The sequence below is a fragment of the Sminthopsis crassicaudata genome, chromosome 1 (assembly GCF_048593235.1).
Source record: "Sminthopsis crassicaudata isolate SCR6 chromosome 1, ASM4859323v1, whole genome shotgun sequence".
Classification (NCBI taxonomy): Eukaryota; Metazoa; Chordata; class Mammalia; order Dasyuromorphia; family Dasyuridae; genus Sminthopsis; species Sminthopsis crassicaudata.
The window spans coordinates 700,400,499-700,423,482 of NC_133617.1; the positions used below are offsets into that span (position 1 = coordinate 700,400,499).

A 22,984-nucleotide genomic window follows, 5' to 3' on the forward strand; every position below is an offset into this window, starting at 1 on the left:
AAGTGATTGAGGATTTTGTGGAATTGTCAATCCTAGCATTCTCTTTCCCTTCTTTGAACTATAAGCTCCTCAAAGGCAGGAACTGCCTTTTGCTTTTCTTGGTACCTTGAGCACTTAGCACAGTGCCTAGTATCAAGTGAATTAAATGCTAGTTGATTTATAAATGAATCTTTGGGTGCTCTGGGCTGGATACAAGTCCCCAGGGCATCTCTCAGTGAGAAAGAATCCAAAAGTTTTGAGTTCACAAATTTGAAAGCAATTAAAGACTCCTGTTCCCATCTAATTGCAAGGAAGGGCTGCCTTAGTATTTCATTTTGGTCCCAGCAAGAACATATTTTTGCTGTAATTAGCCTGCTTTCCAAATCTTGGCACAACTTCTGGGACAGTCTGCAGCCCATAAGACAGAAGGATGACTGATGTACATTGCCCAGTTTCTGTGGGGCACTAATTCCCAGGGTGCTGGTAAGTTTCTTAGTGTGAACACACTGTTCAGAAAAAAGGGATGGGTCACATGGCTAGTGATTACACACATCACATGTGTAGAATTATCCTGACAGCATCTTTTTTTTTTCTCTCCTATTTCTTCTTTTTGTTTCCTCTCTTGCAATAGGAAGAAAAAGAAAATACTCATTCTGAAGAGACTTCTAAATGTAAGTACCATTTTTTCTTTGACTTTTGTATGACTTTTTGCAAGTTTTTTTCTTTGTTCAAAAACAAACCAAGGATGTTTTACATCTTCTCAGATAATGAAAAAAATATGCTGGGCAATGAGAGCCATTTGCTTGAACCTTTGTCTACACAATGCAGAGTTGTGGGTTATATAGGAAATCTGGATTGTGTAGACAGTTGAAGGTAACCTACACCATCTGACCCTGGTTTTCTTTCAATTCTCTGAGTAACTGTAACTATAAAGAATGATAGGTTTTAATTATGTTACCACACATTTGTCAAGTAACTTAGTCAATTTGCTTTAATGTGTTCCTCAATGATAATACTTTCCCCCTGAGAATTAGCTTCAATCTTTCCCGGGGTATGGTTATTTACACAGAGTTGGTACATGTTGAGTTGGTCCAGAACAGGAAGTGTATTTGGACTTTCTTTTGCATTCTTAGCATCTGGCTCTGTTTTAGGGAATGCAGTAGGTACTTAATAAAAGCTTGGGGCATCTAGATGAAGTGGATCTTGCTCCAGGTCTGGAGTCTGGAGGAAAGGAGTTCATATTTAGCCTCAGACACTTACTAGCTGTGCAGCCCTGGACAAGTCACTTAACTCTATTTGCCTCAGTTTCCTCTTGTGTTAAGAGGAGCTGGAGAAGGAAACGGTAAGACAATCTTTGCCAAGAAATGGGGTCACGGAGGGTGGGATGGGACTGAAATGATCAACAACAGTGATAAATACTTATTGATTTGACTTGACTATGACATTCTGTGTTATGAGGTTTCTTTGAGCTCAGAAATTCTTTGAGAGTTATGAAATCTATGGTAGATATTCCTTGAATTGGGAGAGTAAGTCACCCAGCAATATGTATTTTCAGGTTTCAGTGAGAAGAGAATTATCCTTCAGACCTTCGATGCAGTTCCACTTTTTCTTTAAATAGCTGATCTCCAATTTAATCTTAATTTGAACAGTTAGCTTCTACTTTGATTCCTCCACAGTGAACAAATACTTAGCAGATCTCATCCAGTGGAAATGTACTTTTCTGGGCAACAGGGAAGGAAATATCTGTGTTGTTTGTGGCCCTGGACCTCCCTGGCACAGCTTCTAAGTCTGAATTATTTTGCTGGCTTGGAAAACGCTACTGCTCAGGATGGTCTAGACCCCTCCCCCCAAACCCATGCATTTCTTTGTGGGTCTTCTCCCTCCCTCCTGTTCCCCAAAGAATTTACCTCCTTGGATGACAGTTATGATATTGGAATAGCAACTCCACTGGTTAATATGTAGCAAGAAGAAAATAGTTTGGTGGTTAGAAGTGAGTTTAATATTGTGGAACTGGAATGCCGCTCCTTTCTGGTTTTAGATAAAAGATGGTTATGTTAATAGACCCCCTCGGCCTTTACTTCTTCAGCTGGCTGTTTTGTGGAAAACAAACTAAGCTGTTGTTCTTTTGAGGGAATTTTTTTTTCTTTCCTAAATCTGAAGGGAGCCTTGGACTAGGCAAAGATTCTAAAGCATAGACATGACAGCTATTTGGGACCTTACAGATCACCCCGCCAGAAGATAGGGCCCCAGACTGGGGCCTAAAAGGACATCCCTCCTATCCTAGGAAATAATGCCCAGACTGGTTATGACTTGCCTGATGGTTCACAGGTGTTAAATGGCAAAAGCAACATTTGACACCTATGTCTGATCTTAGGCACACCCTAGCTGGGTGAAAACTGGGTAAGTCACTTTCCCCTGTTTGCCTCAGTTTCCTCATCTGTAAAATGAGCTGGAGAAGGAAATAAGAAAAAACTCTATTGTCTTTGCCCAAGAAAATCCCCAAAGGGGTCAACAGGAGTCAGACAGACTAAAAGAACTACAATTACACCAACTAAGACATCATCTCTAGGGACAGATAGTGGAAGTGACCAGAGGAACCCATTTAGTTCAGTATGTACCCTTAAAAAGTTTCCTGTCTGTGATACACCCACACTGGTTACCACAGATTCTAGGCCATTGTTTCCAAGAAAGGGAATGCTATACATGCTTACGACAAACCCCAGCAGAAAGTGAATTCCTTTAAGAAAGGTGGGGTGGGGAAAGGAGAAAGGAGGTGCCATTAATGTGGCTCTGTTGTTAAGATCTAGGGCGTTGTTGTTTTTAATAGTCATATGATTTTCTAGTTCTATTTCCTACCCAGAAAAACTTAAGTACCCGGTAGCTGGGATTGTTAAGGTGAGTATCAACTTCAGACACAACCAGTTCAAGGAGGTGAGGTATTGAAATGTGAACCTCTTGGGAGAGGGAGGTAAATTCATCCTAGTCTAATCCAATTCAATGAGTATTTATTTATATTTCTTCTCTTTAAATTTGTTTTATATATACTTATTCGACCTGTTTCAAAAGTTGAAGTGAAATTTTAATGTGCTTGACACAAAGGTGTTTGACTATGGCAAATGAAAGCATAAGGTGTGAGAGGTTGCTGTTGGGGAGGGAAGTTATACTTCCTCCCCCTTCTGTGAAGTCCCAGATTTTAAAAAGTAATACATAGGAGTAAAAAAAAAAAAAAACAAATTCTGAGTTTGCTTTGATTTTCTTGTCTTCTGGAAAGAAGGGACAGGGTTAGATTGTATCTGTAGGGTAGCCAGTTATTCCCAGCAGGTATGTAGTTAGGAGAAGGAGGGAGAAAGGGAAGGGGGAGAGAGAGAAAGAGAGGGAAAGGAAGAGGGGAGGGAGAGGAAGGGAAAAAGGAGAGAGAGGAGAGGGAGAGAGAAGAAGAGAGGAAGGGGGAGAAGAGAATGAGAGAGGGGAAGAGAGAGGTGGGGAGAGGGGGAGATTAAACTGAAGGATATAAGGCTCTCAGAAATTCTCAAGTCTCAGGGGTGTAAACTTTCAGAAGAGAGAAGCTGCTTAGCTCTGAACTCTCAGAAAGGTGTGAGTACATTCTGCTGACTGTCAGAATGGGACTTCACAAAGATGTGAGCTCTCAAACCCAGGAGCTCCTACTCTCCAAACTGAACATGCTGAAGATTTCATAGCACCCTTCCCTGAGGGAGCAGCAAAGATGCCAAGGTTGCAGAATTTGGGGAGCTGTGTCACATCCTACAATTATCACTTCCTTCCTTCCTGACACCCTTTTGTCTTTTTAAGAGTCCACAGCATTAGAGGAGAGAAGAGGGGAGGGGAAAGAGACTGAGAAACTAGGAAGAATCCCAAAGTATATTTAGTCCAATCCCTTCATTTTAACAGTGAGGGACCAGAAGCCAAGCAACTAGTAAGGGGCAGAATCAGTGTTCAAACCCATATCCTATTCTATTTCTCATTCTACATCTAGTGTTCTTGATACCATATCATAAAACCTTCTCTAGTAATACCTACTGAAAGAGTATACTTTGGGTAATAGTACAAGGTAGAACCACTTATGGGAGCCTATCTTAGAAGTTCAATTTAAGGAACATTTATTAAGTGCCTATTGTATACTAGACCCACCCAGGGCAAAACAAAGAAAAAAAAATACAACATAATCCTTATCCTCAAGAAGTTTATAGTAAGTATATGGGATGAACACATGTGTGTGTGTATGTGTGTGTGTGTGTGTGTGTATACACACACATATATATATATACACACACATAATGAAAAGTAGAATGTGACAAGAAAAAAGAAAACAAAAATCCAGCCATCTTGTCTCATAGGACCCTCACAAAACAAACAAACAAACAAAAAAACCCACCCTATGAGATAGGGTATGTGGGTATTACTATGCCCCTTTTACACTGGAGACCCACAGGGTCAGAGAAATTGTTCATTTGCCCTAAGGACACACAACTAATAAGTGACAGAATCAGGGAAGGCCTCATAGAAGAAATGGTTCTTGAGGTAGGCCTTGAAGGAAGAAGATTTAAACAGGAGAAAAATAATATCATTTTAAGATGTTACTTCTACAGGGGATTATTTTCCATTTGTGTCAAACCCTCCCATGAAGAAACAACCTCTTCCTTCCCATCCTTAATGAAATGGGACTGTAGTTTGTAATTGGCTAGTGGATTTATAATTGCTTCTTGGAAGAGTTAACCTTGTGAGTGTACATACCCATTTTTCATGGAGTAAAATTGAGTTCATTAGCTTCTAGTTGCTTCTGACCAATTTAGTTCATTCCTTCCCTTGGGTGAACGACAGTGTAGATTATTGAATGGTGTCACAGAAAAAGCACCAGATTTGGAATAAAAGGATCTTATCTTGACTTTGCTATTTACTAGCTATATGACACTGAGCAAATCACTTCTTTTTGGATGTCTATTTCCTCCCATAAAATGAAGGAGCAGAGTTGAATGATTTTGAAGGACTTTTTGAGTTTTAAATCCTATAATTTATAGTCTCTCATTAGTTGTATCATCTTGAGTGAATTTTTTATCTTTTAGGAGACTCATGTTATTTAGTTCAAGATTTATAGGATCAGATTAGATAATCTCTTAATATTTCATGGAGTTTTAAGGTTTTAGGGCTGTAGTCACTTTCGGGAATTTTTCCCACCCCAGTTGAACTTAAGCTGAAATAAGGAGTGGAGCACATGCAGAAAGTCATTCTTTGGAAGAGGTGCTTTACCTTGAGTTAAGGTGTATATAAGGTGTATCTCTGTAAACCAAGTCATTCAGATCCTATAATGATCATCTGAGGACTAGGTATTAAAATCTGAACCAGGGACATCTATTTGAGCACCTTCTACATGTCAAGCAACTCTTCTGAGTGCTGGGCATTCAAAGATTGGGACAAAAAGAATCCTCACTCACGAGAAGCATACATTCAATTCTAGATAACCAAATCCCTCAGCTCTTTCAGCAGTAAAAATCCATCTTCCATCTTGCTTGTGAGTCCCAAAGTAGCATATGTTCCAAGAGAAGGTAAAACTTCTCTCGAGTTTTGGATAAGTAGTGTCAGATCATTTCTGTGAATTCTTTTATTATCCTCTTACAGTGCTCACAGTTAGAGCTTCTTAAATGATTTTCATTCAGTGGCTGAACTCTGAACAACTTTCCTACTATGCCCTCTCCCCCTTCCCTTCTTTATCTTCTCTACTTCTCTTCTTTTCCTTCCCTCTCCCTCTCTTTCTCCATTCCTGTCTCCTTCCTTTCTTCCCTTCTTTTTTCCTTTATGCCTTCTGTCTCTGTGTCTCTGTGTCTGTCTTTGTCTCTGTTCTCTCTCTGTCTCTCTCTGTGTCTCTTTCTGTTTCTGTCTCTCCATTACTCTCTCCCGCTGCTCCTTTTTTTTATCTTCCACTTCTTTATCATTCTCCTTCTCTTTTTGTCTCCCTTCTTCTTCATCTCTCTGTCTCTGCCTCCTCCTTCCTGTCTCCTTCTAGCTTTCAAACACTATTTTTTGTCCTCCTGTCTTTTGATCAGTTCCTCCCCCTCCCTTTCATCTAGATGAATACCTTGACTGAAATTCTGTTCCTTTTGACTCTTTCCTGTACTCATTAATTTACCTCCCTTGGTTTCTCCTCCACCTTATGCCCTCTTGGCTTTGAATTACCTTCCTTATCTTTGCCACTTTCCTCCTTCCTGTTCCTGCCCCCTCTTGCTTCCCTGAGAGAAACAGGTTCTGAAGGCCGGGGCTGATCAGAATCTCTCCTCTCCTGATTTCTCTCTGGAATTCCTAGAAGAAGGAAGGAAGGTTGGTCCTTGATTCTTCAGGGGTATGTGAGACTGAGAGTTTCTGTTGGGTTGGCTGCTTCCTGGGTCTTCCTCGAGTCCCCAGGGTACCAATTTGAGACTTGTCTGTAGTTTGCTTGCTAGATGTGTTCTTTGTATCTGATCTTCTCTTGTTGCCTACAGTCCATATTTTGTGCTACAGCAAAAGTAGCATATTGGTGGTCTTTTCACAATATGCCTATATTCTTCCCTATTGTCTGTGTTATCCCTTAGGTATAATGACCAGGAGATAGAGGGCAGCTGTTTAATGGGTTAGTTTCCCCAGTAATTGTTGTCTCTTATCTAAGTTCAAATCTTGATTCTGTCAAAAGCTCTTGACTTAAATGAAATTTCTCTAAAACTTAAGCTTATTAAGCCTTCAAAGACCTAGTCTTGAATTCTGGGTTTGTCACTTATTAGTTGTGTGTCCTTAGGGCAAATGAACAATTTCTCTGACCCTGTGGGTCTCCAGTGTGAAATGGGCCTAGTAATACCCACATACCCTATCTCATAGGGTTTTTTTTTGTGAGGCTCCTATGAGACAAGATGTTAAGCACATTTTAAATCATTGAACACTTTGTATATGGTTAAAAACTTAGCTCTAAGTGTGGCTATTGCCTTTAACTCTAGAGTGACACATGGCCCCATGAGGGTTGACCTGGTAAGAAATGGGATCTGGAATGGTTCCCTGATGGAATTCTTTGGATTGAAGTCAAACTTGATGTATTTATTCTTTTATTTTTCTTGGTTCTTCATGCTTTCATTCCCATCCCTGCTCGATTTGACTTGTCCATCATGACTTGTCTTTAGAGTAACTATGATGACTAAAAAAGATGGGCTCCTGATCTCTTGCTAGGGCATGGAGGGTGGGGACCCTCTCCCAAGAAAAAGTTCCTCCTGCCTTCTCACTCAGTGCTTTCCTGTCCTCCATGTCTTTTTGTCCATCTGCCAAAAAAGACCTTAAAGTCTGTGGATAAAAAGCATCCTGTGTGTAATGTGTTTTTTACTCTTTTTAAAAATTCCTCTGGCAGACTCCAAATGGTTAGTAATAACCAAATAATTTTCATCTATATGACTGAACTGCAGCTTATAAAATACAGTCCTCATGATCTTACATGGAGAGACAGTGAAAATCTCCATTTTTATAGTGAAGATAGAGAGAAATGACTTGTCTAAGATTACACCATGATGGGGTCAGGTATAGCAGAAAGATTGCCTGGAAGTCAAGAAGACGTAGATTTGAATCTTGTCTTAGCTATTAATGACCCTAGTAAAATCAATTAAATATACTGGGCCTCAGTGTCCCCTGATGTAAAATAGGAGAAATGGATTAGATAAAAGATTTTTAATTTGAAATTCTTGAATTTTCTCTGTCTCTGTTTGTCTGTCTGTGTCTGTCTCTTTCTGTCTCTATGTCCTTTCATATCTCTATGTCTCTGTGTCGACGTATTGATGTCCTCCTCCTTCTGCTTCTCTTCCTCCTCTTCTCCTTTTCTTCTTCCTCCCTTTTCTCTTTTCCTTCTTTTCTTCTCCATACCAAGGACTCCTTTCATGCTTATGGTAGTCAAGGATCTTCTGTTTTCTTCATGAAATCAAGAGTTTTTCATGAAGGGGTGGAAGCATTTATATATTACATGCCAATAGCCACTATGCTAAGTGCTTTACAGACATAATACAACAATAATGACATTTACTTTACATTATTCAAAACACTTTACAAATTTTATATCATTTGATTCTCACAATCACCCTGAGAAGGGGGTGGTGTTATTGTCCCCATTTTACAGATGAAGAAATTGAAGCAAACAGGTGAAATGACATGCCCAGAATCATGTAGCTTTAAGCTCCTGAGGCTGTATTTGAACTGAATCCTTGCTGAATTTAGGCTTAGAGCACTATATATTATACTGTCTAGCTGTCAGATATCACTTGCGTGTTTCTACATGTATACATTTCCAAATGTACTTTGGAAAAAAAATCTTTAAAAGCTATATGCTGGAAAACATATATTCTGTTTCTTGAACTAATTGTGTTATCTCTCCTGATTATTTCTAAAGCTTTGAATAATATTAAAGGATCGGGATTCTACTGATTTTTGGGATGAGGGCACATTGTGATAAAATGGAGAAAGTGCCCACAGGTTCAGGGAGAGAGGCCTCAAATCTTGCTTCTGTCATGAAAAACTTAATGAATGCTTTTTAGGATGATCACAACTATTTTGGAGTCTTAAATTTTCTCCTTTGGAAAATGAGGGAGTGGACTAAACCAAAGGCTCTTAATGTGGGAGATTTGATTTTAAAAATTGTTTTGGTAACTGTATTTGAATTTAATTGCTTTTGTAATTGAATCTATTTTATGCATATAAAATGTTTTTCTGAGAAGGGTTCATGAAACTTAGCCTGCTGAGTCTAAGCCACAACAAAACTTAAGAGCTCCAGAAAGAGCCCTTCTAGCTCTATCATCTGAGGTTTCTCTGCAATGAATTTATCAGGGTAGAAAACTGTGCTGGAGAAGGTCTTGAATCCTGAAGACTGATCCTTCCTGACCAGAACTGGCTGTTGGTCTCAATCAACAGACTGCTTGTTTCTAGAGGGTCCATTCTGTGCATAGTCTTATGCTAGCCTGTGGCTCAGTGGGAGAATTTGGTCTCTGCCTATTTGAGAGCTGACAGACTGGCTGAGGAAAGGATTTCAGTTCTAATTGGAAAGCATTGAATATACTTCTATGTCTAAGGTGCTGTCTTCAGTACTGTGAAGAATTGAGAAGTGTGTTAAGAAGACTAGAGATATGTTAAGGCAATGTGTGACAGACTGTCCACTGAGAGACGCAGATGAGAAGAGCTCTGACTTTTTATAGGAAGGAAAGAGCCTTAGGTTAGGTTCTCCAAGAGGGCTTTGTAGAAGAAGAGATCTTTATGACAATGTAGGAACTCTTTCTTCCCTATACTATAAATTCCATCAAAGTCTGTCTGAAACATTTGAACCTTAGACCCCATTTCTTTACCTGGAAATTTTGTAAGCCAGTGGTTAATCACCAGTTAAGTTCCTCTTTCTACTAGGCGCTATTCTTTCCCATGTTAGAGAAGGAAAATCCATCTATTAATATTACCCTCTGTTCTGCTCACAGTGCCCTAAGAGGGCTTGGGATCCTTAGGGATGGAGCATGACCTTTGGAAGCTTTGCCCACAAATACCAGATGCCCCCTGGTCACATTGGGGGGGGATCAATGAGAATACTAGGGCTGAGAGATCAAGTGGAAGGAACTTCCATATGACTGGTGTTTTTTGAAGGAGGTTGAGTAGTCAACACCACTGTGGTCATGGAGAAATCTTGGAATCTGTTAGAACTGTGAAAGTCTCGGTCTCTCAAACAGCTAAAATGAGGAATATCTGTAGCTGGGACACAAGTGGTAGAGGATAGGGTGATAGGCATTAAAGTACAGAAGCAAGTCCAATCTTGCATCCAATTGTACAATTTAGAGAAGGCACTCTGTCCTTTGCTTCATCAGAATTAGGGGAGAGCAAAGTAGTCCCAGAGTGCCTTGGAGGACGTGACTAAATCTAGGGGAAAATGGTTAGTTCAGCAGTCCAGAAAGTACTAGGTGAAGTGGATGTTGAGAGCAGCTGGGAGATCCTAGGAAGAACTAAGCCTTCTGTGTCCCCTTTTTAGTTCCAAGGCACATTTGTCTTGGACTAGTTGCAGTCCTGCACCTAGCCAAGGATTCACTTAAAGGGGGAATAATTTCTTTAGAAGCTACTAAGTAGATACTAAAGTATTTTTTCTTAGTAATGGTATTCCTTTGGACCGAGGGTGTAAATGTACTGATTTCACCTAGGAGTGAATCCAATCTGCTGAGAGATTTTTCTTTTATAGAAGAAAAGTTGAGTCCTATTCAGAATAAGATATGAGTAGAAGCTTTTTATATTTAATGTATCCTATCCCTATCATTATCAAAGAGTATATTCATACTAAGATTCTTTCCAGAAATTTTTAATGAGACCATATGCCTAGAATGTGAGTGCTAGAAAGCAACTTAACAGTTCCTCTGGTCCAGATTTAGCAATCAAGTCCATAGAGAACCCATGGTCACGCACAGCTAGCTGGTGTCAAAGGACCCAGTTCTCCCAACTCCTAGCCCAGTATTTTTCCAAACACTTTCTGCTGCCTCGTGTTGGATGACATTTTAGATTACATCAACACTGGTTCTCAGGATCGGTTCTGAGTCACTTTGGAACTTAGACCAATAAATGATTTCACCTTAACTTCTCTGAGAAGACAGGAGGACAGGCATCATGGGGTCTTGGAGAGGTCCTGGATTTCAAGTAAGAGTCTCTGGCCATTTAAGGACCTTAGACAAACCTTTCCCCATCTGTGAAATGAGATGATGGGATGGGATGATCTCTGAAAATCCTTCCAGTCAGAATCCATGATCCTTTGGTGAGAGATGTCTTCCAAAAGTGAATTGTCCTTTATTAACACTACTGCTCACAAATATTCAGTGAGGTTTTGAACATTTAAATTTACAATCAAATGAAAGAAGTTAAAAACTCCTTGGAAAGTCAGAGATGGACAGGTCTTTTGTTGTAGACTGATAGATGCTAAATTCAGATCCAAATGCTCTTTACTTCATAACCTTTCTGAGAAAAGCAACCTTTTCTGTTGCTTCCTGATGCTGTCAAGTTCTTCCAGCCTGCTTGTTTCCAATGCACCAGAGAAAAGCCTGGGATTAGCTACTGTTTTGAAAAAGTTTATTAGTCATCTCAGTAAGCAGATGGCCTGACCAGGGCACAGCTGATCCCTAAGGCGTGGTTTTGTGGAGTATGGAGTTGGGGTGGGAGCTTCTATTCTGCTGTATGGGAAGAATTCTTTTTAGTTGGGTCTCTATTTAGAAAGATAAAAAGTCTTCCCATCTTTTAAATCAAGGTGGTTTGGAGATCCCTCACTGGGTTGCTCCATCACAAAGGAGACATCTTTGAAATGCTCCCAAACATCTAAGAGTTGAGAATTAAATAGCTTCTTTCCTACCACAACAAATTAAGCTATATTTATGCTCTTTCTCCTTTGTAAAGGAAGGACATGTTGTGAGCAGCCAAATGGCATCATGGGCTTGATCTCTATCAGCTTTAGCTTCCTCATCTGGGGAATGGGTAAGATAATAGTACCTACCTCACAGGGATGTTGGGAAGATCAGTTAGTCAATAAGAATTTATTAAGGGTTCACTCTGTACCAGGATGTACTGGGGATTACAAAGGCAAAATCAGTTCATCAAGCAGCTCATATTTCTTATCGGTCAAATGAAATGATCTGTGTAAAGCAAAATGTTCTATAAATTATATCATTCTATAGATAATCAGTGATCTGCCTGGGAGAAAACTTAAGTCTCCAAAACTTTTTTTTTTTTTGTTTTGGAGAAAAGAAAAGGAACCCACCTTTCTGGAAGAATTCAGGGAGCTTGGAGAAAGTACTCTTTAGATTGGTTTCTGCTAAGGACCAAAAGAAGCACATGAACTAATCAACCATTCAAAATATAATAGTTGGAGAATTCTAGATGGAGACTAAGTGATAGTGGAACAGTACTTTTTTTTTTTTTTTTTTTTAAGAAAAGAGGACTTGTGTTCAAATCCAGCTTTGCCGATTTTATGAACACTCCTTTAATCCATATCTGCAAAATGAGGCGGTTGGGTTAGATGCCCTCTTAAAGAGTCCTCCTCAATTCTAAATCTATGAAGCTGTGAGAAAACTTGGCCCAATGTGACTTCATCTTTGTTGTACAGACTTACCTGGAGAATAATTGAAGTGTTAAGGATGGAGGAAAGGGAACAACATACCCAGTTTTCAAGAAGTGCCATTTACTTTGTATTTGGTTAACTTTTGTTCTAAATGTCCTCCCAGTAGGGAGAATCAAGTTCCTTGCGGGTCAAGTCATTTTTATTTTTGTCTTTGTATTTCCAGCACCTCATAAATTGCAGGTATTTAAATATTTGTTTAATTAGACAAATGTTAGCCAGTATCATTAATATTATTATTTGACAGGAAATGGGGTTCACAAAGAGATAGTTAACCTTGTATTTGGGCCATCTAAATAGCTAATAAGAAAACAACCTGGCTAAGATAGAAATTGTGACAATGAATGCCTGCCCTATTTACTCCTTCCCAGACTGATAGAAATAATATTTGCAGATTTGGTAGCCATCTATAGGAATGGCCTAAATCTTGTTTGTCTCCTTTGTCCGTAAGGAGGGAGAGAATTTTGAGATTTCCAGAGAGATCTCCTTATGACAACATGTGATGCAGACAAGTAATCTGATTATTTTCTGGGCTCCAGAGAGACTTGTCGCTTTATTGAAAGGTCATAAGCAGAGGGGAGGAAGTGACCCAAGAACTGAATCTCACCATGAGAAAGGAGGCAAAAAACCCAATATTTTTATTCATTGGCAGCTTTGGAAACCTAGCTAGGAAAGGGCAGATATTCTAGCTCAACATTCAGTCTCTGAAATATTTTGTTCTTTACTCCTAGAGATTTTTTGGGGGGGTCAATTAGAGTGACTTGTTTGGGATCATGAAGCTAGTAGGTGTCTGAAACTGTGTTGGAACTCAGGTTCTCCTAACTTCAGGACTGGTACTCTATCCACCACACCACCTAGCTGCCCTGGAGATCTTATATCTTTAAGGTTCATAGAAATAATACAGTGACAAACTATCAGAGTTATTTTATGCTCTATGTTGGGATCATGGATGTAGGACAATAGAACCTAAGTTCAAATTTAATTTTAGACACCCATTGACTGTAACCACAGGCAAATCACGACCTGTCTGCCTCAGATTCCCCTCTGTAAAATGAGTATAATAATTCCCATCTCCCAGGGTTCTTGTGAGGATCTGATGAGATTATACCTGGCAGATATTTAACATAGTGTCTGGAATATAGTAGGGTCTATATGAATGTCAGTTGTTGTTATTATTAGCTCTAAAATCTGTTCCTCCTTTAAATCTTATAATCTTAATGATTTCATTCAAGTGGGTAGTTTCATCTTGCCCATTATTTGGGGAGTGATAGATAAAGCCCTTTCTTTAAACCATACTGTGGTACACACAAAAGTCCCAGGAGGGAAAGTCAGTCATTAAACCTGAGTTCTAGACACAGGCCATTCCCCTGGAAAAGCCACTTCCAATGTCTCAACTTCAGAATCCCCTAGCATGAGGATTCTCCAAGGTCTCTTTCAGCTGTCATGAGTATCCAAGTACATATTATTGTAATTGGAAGATGCCGCCTGGGAGAAATTATGTTCTGACAGATAGAAGAGGTGATTTTTCATGAGCATCTCAAAGCCGCTGACTTCTGCTTATACTTCAACTTCAAGTGTTTACATGTAGATGGAGCTTTGAAAGTGATAGAAAACAGTTTGTTCTCTGTATCAAATGTAAACTCTTGCCTGTCTTGAAAGGCCTTCCAGGGTCTGACCTCACTTTGCCTTGCCTTTTTTTCTCTCTGCTTTTTAAAAGCACTTTTTTGACCCAGTCTTCCTTGTAATAATTAGGGTCCCTGCTTTCTCCTCATCCTTCCTAGGGGGTCTTCACTTTTTGTCTATTTGCCAGAATGAAATCCCAACACTCAAGTCTCATCTCCTTCATGGAGGTTTTAGTGATGAGATGAGCTAGAGAACTTAGCCCCAAGGACCTCAGGATCTGAGCCCTGTTCTTTGACTAGAGTTGGGGAGACAAGTCTTTTTCTTATTCATAAAATGAGAAGTCCATGCGTGATCCTTAGTTAGACCTGTTTAGCCTTTGTAGAAGGCTCACTGTCTCCTGAGTGCTTTAGCCTGTTCCATGTTATTTAATTTCTTCTCAGAATCACAGGTTTAGCCTTGGAAAGGACCAGAGAGATCATCTAATTGAAGTCACTGAACTATAAGAGACTCAATGATCTGGCCAAAAACATACAGGGTATTAATGCTCTCCTATAATACCTGTGAATGTTTCTACTTTTCCACAAGGAGGGTCTTGCCTTCTGATCCAGAAGTGTAAGATGTCAGGAACTATTGATGACCTCCTCCTTCTTTTATCATTTACAGCCTGGGCCTGAGTCCATGAGCAGTCTGTTTGTTCTATAATATGCTAATTGTGTAAGCAAGTTTCCCCAGGAAGCCCATCCTTGATTACTTCTGAAGATGAAGTCCTGGCCCTGTCCGAATCATTTCGGACTAATTCCCAGTCAGTGAGGGTTCTCCAGGACAGTTGGTGCCCAGCTCCTTTTATACACAGAAGAGTCACACACACCTCATAAAATTCTATTAATAAGGTGCATTATGATTCTGTGGCTTGAACTGTTTTAAGGGTTAGAGTTTGAGCCTCACAGACTCAGGCCCTGTGGCTTGGGGTAAAGTTCCTTGGTGCCTATTACTCAGTTCCTCTGTTTTTTAACTAGGGATAACCTTGAAACCACCTGGAGATTGATGCCCTTAATGAATAACACTCTGGGCTTCCTATAGAACTGACCTCTGACTTCTGTGAAGTCATAAGCCTCATAGTTACCTTGGAAACCACAACTTGTGCTCCTGAAGTGATTCTGTGGGGAGACAAATTTTTTTTCCTTCTTGAGTTCACTTTCCCAGGGTCTAATAAAATCAGGATTCCAGCTCTTGTTGATGGATGCTTTGGGAATTGATTCTCCCTTCAGTTAATTAAAGTTTAGGAGATATTCTGAGACCCTCTCCTAAGAAAATTTTGTCACCTTGCACTCAATCCTTGGCAAGTCCATACCATGGATACTCCTGCTTCATCTGTCCAAAGTCCATCTGTCTCCTCGATAGAGCCCGAAGTAAGCTCTGAGTTGAAGGAAGGTGAGTCATTGGGAAGTAATTGGTTCATTCCTTGAGTGCAGTGAAGACAAGGCTGGTGTCAAGCTGTGTTGAGCTTTTGATTAAGAAATGCCCTGGAATCTGCTGGTTTGTGCTTCACTACCTCCAGGAGGGCATTCCAAAGGAAGGGAGGTCGGGTGAGTGAGCACCGACATGTTAATAATTCAAGATTGTTGTCTTGAATGGAAGGGAGAACGGAGGTAAAGGAAAAGGAAGGGAGCCTTGCCTTCTAGGGAAGAAAGAGAGAAGGGCTAGCCGTTTTTCAGTCTTTCTATAACAGCAGGGAGAGGAACCATTCTAAAAATAATCTTTGGATTGGTATAGGGAGTTATGCTGGGTAATGCCAGGAAGTGGAGCTAGGCTTGTTATTAAGGGGCCTGGATTCAAATTCTGTTCTTTATTTACTTGAGTGATGTTGAGTAAGTAACTTTGATTTAGTGCAGTTTCTTAAGCTTTTAAATAAGGGAGCTGAAAGTTCTCCCTTTTCTTTTACCTTGAAGCCTCATAGTGTTTATGAGAGAAATACTCAAATCAGGAGTCAGGCCCCAAGCCTAGACTAGAAGGCATGAAAAGAAGCAAAGTGAGATTTAAAAGGGGAGTTGGCAAAGGGGGTGTCAAATGAGGCTTTAGAAACATCGGGGCAGAATGAAGAATCCTTTCTCTCTGTAGCGATTGGGGACTGGGCTCTGGGAAGGAGAAGAGTTTATTCTAGTCCCAAATTCCCAAATATTTTTCATCATCTCCTGATATGTCCCATCCAAGTCAAAGATTGGAAAGAATGTTGGCAGCATGGAGAGAGTTCCATTTCTGACCAGAAGTTTTGGGTTCAGATCCCAGTTAAATAAAACATCTAATTTATTTAGGCTTCAGTTTCAGCATATATAAGGTGGAGGAATCAGATTAGATAATACCTAAAATCTCTTGTTACTTTGAAATAAATGAGTTTGACTGCTACCATAAGTCATTATTTACTCTCCTAGCCTCAGTTTCCCTATCTGTAAAGTAGTGATAGAATAGCCCTCGGGCGTTTGGAGGATCAGATCTCATAAGGTTTAGAAAGGTTGGAGAATTTAAGAGTTTATTATTAGCATTCCATTCTTGTCATCTTTAATGATAATTATCTTGTTACTGGTGATCAGGAATTCACATTTATGTAGTGATTTGCAAGGTACATTCCTTATAACAATTGTGAGGTAGGAAAATGGTGGTTACAGTCTGTTTTACAGATGAGGCAAGTCATTTTGAGCCTCAGTTTCTTATTTGTGTAAGAAGGAAGATTGGATTAAATAATCTCTAAAGTTCCTTCTTTAGTGTTGTTAGTTTGAACTGTGCCTCTGATATATGTTTGCTGTATGACCCTGGGCAGGTCAGTTGCCCCAGCTAACTTTTTCAAACCCCAATAACTTGCTGAGCCATTGTTGATCTGAATTGGTAGAAGGGGCTTCCACACTGGGGATCCCCTATACCAATGCAGGAATAGGACTATTTACTCCCCATAATACACACATGCCAAATGATGTAGTTTCTACATATAGTTAAAATAGCTAACAATTTTATAGCACCTACTTTGTGCCAGGCATTGTGCTGAGCACTTTACATATATTATCTCATTTGACTCTCATAGCAAACCTGGAAATGAGTGCTGTGATTATTTTATAGAATCAAAAAACAGACATACAAATTAAGTGACTTGTTCAGGATCACATAGCTGGGAAGTTTCAGAAGGCAGATCTGAATTCAGTTCTTCTGGCTTCAGGCCCAGCCTTTTCCCACTGTGTCTTTCAGCTACTGATTGAAATTCACTATTAACTTTGCTTGAGGAAGCTAAGTGGTTCAATGCATAGAGTATTGAGCCTGGAATCAGGTTTATTTAATCTTAATCTGCCTCAGTTTCTGAACTATAAAACAGGAAAATAATAGCACTTCCATCCCAGGGTGGTTGTGGGAATTATTGAGATAATATATGTACAGCATCCCGTACACAGTAGATACAATGGAAATGTCTATTTCCTTTTCCTTCCTCACTCCTCCCTCCCCAAATCTCCTTTGGAAGTAAGTTAAGAAGAACCTGCTCTGTTCTGTGGGGGTTGGGGCTTTGGAGTTTTTCTGCACAGAAGACCTCATAGGGTTCCCACCTGGAATTTACCTGTATGTAACTTAAGCAGCAGCAACGTTAGGGGAAAATCACAGAGACATAATTGTCTCCTGTGGGGTCAAGGGACTGTAAGGCTTCTGAATGAGGTGTTTATTCCCAATGAGGTGCTCTTTACTCACATACTAAACACACACACACCCCAACAACTGGCAAACCCTCCCACATTTAAGTCACTGAGGCACCGGGCAAGAGAGACTTAAGGAAAATTCCATTCACAAGAACCTCTCTCCGATGTTTGGTTACACATGTCAGTGTCTGGAGTAAAAAAAAAAAAAAAAAAGCTGGGATGTTGTTGGCAACTGCGGTGCCAGTCTGCCCTATTTGTTAATCAGTCCAGAGTTTAAACCCAAATCAATTTTTCTTCTTCAAAGTTTGGGCCTTGACAGGGCTTTGTAACTTGCCTCTCCCCTCTCTGGCTCAGCCAGTAAATGGCTCGAGTCCCAAGAGCTTACTCAATCCTCATGTTAGTGACACTGCAGGCTTCTGTCCAGGGCTCTGTGCTGGCCTTCTCCTCCCCTCCTCTTCCCCTTCCCCCCAGGTCCCCCTTTCCTGAGTCTAGCTGCTTGAGAAATCACACCTTCCCACAGGAGTCCATATAAGGAAGGTGCCAGGAGACTGGCTTCTCAAGCTCCACAGGAACCAGAAGCCAGTGTCCTCAGAGGCATGTATCTCCCAGCTAGCCAACATCTTCTGCTTTAGTCTTAGAATCCTAGAATGTGGAGCTGGAAGGGACCTTAGAACAGGGAGAATGTGGGAGAAGGGACTTTAGAACAGAATAGGTTAGAGAGGAAGGGACTTAGAATATAGAATCAACTGTAACATGTCAGATCTTAATATCAAAATAGCTAGCATTTCTGTTGTCCTTTTAGGTTTGTAAATATAATCTCATTTAAGTCTAAAGGTAGGTACTATTATTCCCATTTTACAGATGAAGAAACTAAAGCACACCAAGAGGTCTCACAGCTATAAATGGTTGTCTTAAACAGGAATTGATCAGTCAGGTCTTCCAATGGATAAATGATTGTTTTAGGACTTTGGTGCTCTATCTATAAAATGAAGGGTTTGATTTTTATATTCAAGGGTTCTGATAAGGCCTCATTTCTAAAAATATATAGAGAATTGACTCAAATTTATAAGAATTCAAGCTATTCTCCAATTGATAAATGGCCAAAGGATATGAACAGACAATTTTCGGGTGAAGAAATTTAAAACATTTCTAGTCATATGAAAAGATGCTCTAAATCATTATTGATCAGAAAAATGCAAATTAAGACAACTCTGAGGTATCACTACACACTTCTCAGATTGGTTAAGAGGACAGGAAAAGATAATGATGAATGTTGGAGAGGAAGTGGAAAAACTGGAACACTGATACATTTTTGGTGGACCTGTGAACAGATCCCAGCCATTCTGGAGAACCATTTGGAACTATTCTCAAAAAGTTATCAAACTGTGCATACCCTTTGACTCAGCAGTGTTACTACTGGGTCTGTATCCCAAAGAAATGTTAAAGGAGGGAAAGGGGCCCACATGTGCAAAAATGTTTGTGGCAGCCCTTTTTGTAGTGGCCAGAAACTAGAAACTGAGTGGCTGCCCATCAATTGGAGAATGGCTGAATAAGTTAAGGTATATGAATGTCATAGAATATTATTGTTCTATAAGAAATGACCAGAGGATGATTTCAGAAAATCCTGGAGAAACTCACATGAACTGATGCTGAGTGAAAAAGGCAGGACCAGGAGATCTTGTTACTGTATATATAATGAAGATTATGAGATAATAAATTCTGATGGACATGGCTTTTTCCAAAAATGACCTGGCTGATGCCAATTCCAATGATCTTTGATGGAGAGAGCCATCTATACCCGGAGAGAGGACTGGGGAACTGAGGGTGGACCACAACATAGTATTTTCACTTTTTTGTGTGGTTTGTTTGAATTTTCTTTTTCTTTTTCATTTTTTTTCTTTTTGATCTGATTTTTCTTATGCAGCATGATAATTGTATAAATAGTATGCCTGTATTGGATTTAATACATATTTTTACCATGTTTAACATATATTGGATTACATGCAATTTGGGGAAGGGTGGGAGGAAAAGGGGGAAAATTGGAACACAAGGGTTTTTAAGGGTCAATGTTGAAAAATGGTCATTCCATATGTTTTGAAAATAAAAAAACATCAATAAAAAATAAAATGAAGTCTTCTTCCAACAGTGTCCTGTATTCCAAGGCTGTAGATGGTATAAAAATGCTAGGCTCTATCCAGTTTAGATCAAGAATATCTGAATCCAAATCTTGTCATAGATAAGATTTATGTGTGATACTAAATAACTAAGTCCCCATGTGCGGGGTGACTGAGAAGAAGCCCTTATAGTAGGTAGAAGTTGGGCATTCTAATTCCAATTTGGGGCTTTTGAAAAGAGATTGCTATGGGCTGGATTGGTCACAAGAAGGCATCACAGGAGGCCAAGAGCTTGTGTTTCGAAGTTGGTAAGAATATCCTGGGCATAAAGGATCACTCTGAGAAAAAGCAGAGATGGTAAAATACAAGGCATGTTAGAGAGATAAATGAGACTACTCAAGGCTTTGGAGTATAGGGAAGAATTAGAAGATGAGGTGAGAGGAGTAGAGTGGGCAACCAGATTGCAAAAGAAATACCTTGTATGTCAGATGAAGGGACTTTAGATTTTACTCTTTGGACAATGGCATCCCATCTGTGAAAAACAATATTGAGTAGAGTTTAATCTGGCTGTATTATGTGACTTGTGTATGATGGTGAGGTTAAGGTCAACAAGGATTGTGGCATTTGGTCTAACGAGTAGAGAGTCAACTTGCTTCCTCTACTTTTCCACCCCTTACCATCTCCTACCTAGAAGAAGACGCAGAGGCATTCAATAAATACTTATAGGAAAGTAGCCCCTAGGAGCTCTCCAGATCTGAAACCACAGTTGTAATTCAGTTCTAATCAACAAATATATTAAGCTACTATTGTCCCGGGTCCTGGGACAAGAAACTGCTTCTAAGACAGAGACTGTAACTTGTGGAGTTAGTAGGGGAGGATAAAACCAAAATAACGATAATTAGAGCATTTATGTGATAAATAGAGAGCTGTCCCAAAAGTAGGATACTTGGTGGGGAGATCAGGAAAGGCTTCTTGGAGGTGGCTTTTTAAAGTTGAGCTTTCCAAGGTAAGCAGGAATTTAGCAAGTCGAGAGAAAGGACAGTTGGCTATCTTCTGCCATAAGGAGCAGTGGATTACAAAAAGTGTGGAGAAATGAAAGGGCAGACAAAAAAAATTCTATTTGGCCGAAGTGTATAGGAATAAAGCCAGAGTAGTCTAGAGATTGTCCTTTATTGGTGGAAGGCTTTACATGCCAAGCAAAAGAGCTTGAAGTTTATTTGGTGGACAATGGGGAGCCAAAGAAGATTATTGTTAATACCATGAAGGGCAAAGGATATTAAAAAGTTATGGTATCATATTGTTCAAGGAAGGGGATGCTAATGAAGATCTGTACTAGTGTGGTAGCAACAAGAGTGAAAGGGAAGGACGGTATCATGGAGGTTTAATCAACCAATATTTCAATTGGACTTTAAGGGTTCTTGAAGAAAAAGAGGTTGACAGTATAATGGATAAAGAGCTATTTGACCTCTGCACCAAGAAGACCCCTACCTTTTGATGCATCTTGGATCTGTGGTTCAGAGCAAGTCACTTCTTGGTGCTCTAGGCAACCAGTTGTAGTAATGGTGCCATCTTATATTGGTAGAGGGAGTTCCCTGTATCAGTTTCAGTCTCTTAGAGTTTGGCACAAATGAAACTGGTGATGAAAGTGAAAGATGATGTTCAAGTTTAGGGAGACATTTCTAGGAAAGCAGGGAAGTGAGGGGGGAGAGAACCAGGGAGGAGAGTACCATTTATTCCTGGAGAAGATGGAATAGGATTAGCAGAGGAGGAGATGACCAATGAGATCCAAGATCTCTTGGCCAAAAACTCATTTTGGAAATCAGAGTATATCCAGAGGAATTTTATTTATCTGATCTTGCTTAGAAGGGTCCACAGAGGTACATTTTCTCTCAAGCCAAGATTGTTTAAATTTTAAGCATTTTGGATAAGATATTTTCCTAGTGAATCATTCACTTTCCTGACTTCTTAAATACAGAGTAATGAAGACTATGGAATCTATTCTTGGTTTATGGGGGCCTTCAACATGAAAATGAAGGACTGGATTGGGCTAAATTACAGTGAATAATCCCTTCATTGCCTATGAGAAGCAATTTGCCCCTACACAAAATGTCCCCAGACTGATTTTTATAGTTTTTATTCCACTTCCCTCAAGTGGGAGATTATCAGCTATTTCTTTTTTGATATTATGCCTGTTATTCATCTTCCTTCATCCTTCTTTGGTAATTTTTCTGTTCATCATATAGATGTACTTAACCCTGAGGAAGACTTAAGACAAGCAAGCATTATAATCCCTGCCTTCTAGGAGTTTACATTCAAATAGAAGAAAACACCATCTGTAACCCCATTGATTGATTGATTTAAATTTTATAATTATGACATTTTTTGACTGTACCAGTAATTTTTTACAACATTATCCCTTGTACTCCCTTCTGTTCTGAATTTTCCCCTCCTTCCCTCTACCCCCTCTCCTAGATGGCAGGTATTCCCATACATATTAAATATGTTATAGTATATCCTAGATACAATATATATGTGCAGAACCGAATTTTGTTGTTGTTGTTGTTGCAAAGGAAGAATTGGATTCGGAAGGTAAAAATAACCTGAATCCCATTGATTTAAATTGTGTGAACTGTGTGTGAAGTATGAGAAAATTGGCTACAGAGTTTTCTCTGTAGAACCCCTCCCCATATTGGAGGGGTTCTCCTATAACTAATGAATTTTGTGACTATTTCAGATGCTCTGAAGCTTCATCCCCACTATTTCCTTCTAGGATTTTGTCTATATTCTGGATAATTAAAGTTACTAAAAGCCTGGTAGTTGGGGAAGTAGGGCATTCGGTACTAATAAACATATTTTCTGTAACCATGACAAGAAGTTGATGCCTTGAGAGAATGAATATCTGTAGTTCATGATACTTGATATTTTCTTTGTTCCTAGGAATCTAGAATTTGAGAATGGCTTGGGAAAGACCATAATGATGAATCTAGTCCAACCAGCCAAACCAAATCTTCTCACCTAAATTTCCTCATTGGGTGGGGAGAAGTGAGAGAAAAAATTGGGAAGAATTGTTTTTTTGGATGGTGGATTGTTTGAAATGTGTCCCAGGCATCCAAAGTCAAGGATTCAGTGGAGCCTTTTATACTTCCAGTTTCTACATAGAGAATCAGAGTGTTTGTTTTCTAGAATTGAGAGAGATGTAGCCCTTGGTTTCTCAAAGGGGAAGTTGCCAGAAACGGAACTATAATTCTATTTAGACGCAAAGACTTTATACAGTTTGTACAGCTTGGGAGGGAACTTAAGAGTGAAGATGAACACTGAAGTTGTTTTTTTGTTTTTTTCCACAGAGGAAGGAACAAGGAAAGTCACACAGCTGGGACTAGAACCCAAATTTCCCAACTCTGGGCTCTATGTTCATTCATTTAGTTCTTTTCAAAATAGCTTGATCCTTGCACCCAAATATTTTG

At 39.6% G+C, this 22,984-nt stretch overlaps 1 protein-coding gene across 1 annotated transcript in view; it reads left to right on the forward strand.

The window, feature by feature from the left end:
- Window positions 1-610: 610 nt before the first annotated feature.
- SLC6A6 (solute carrier family 6 member 6) overlaps window positions 611-22,984 on the forward strand; it is a 115,743-nt gene continuing 93,369 nt past the window's right edge. The window contains exon 1 of the mRNA XM_074282877.1: window positions 611-650. The gene's annotated coding sequence lies outside the window, so the exon portion shown is untranslated. The remainder of the gene's footprint in view (window positions 651-22,984) is intronic.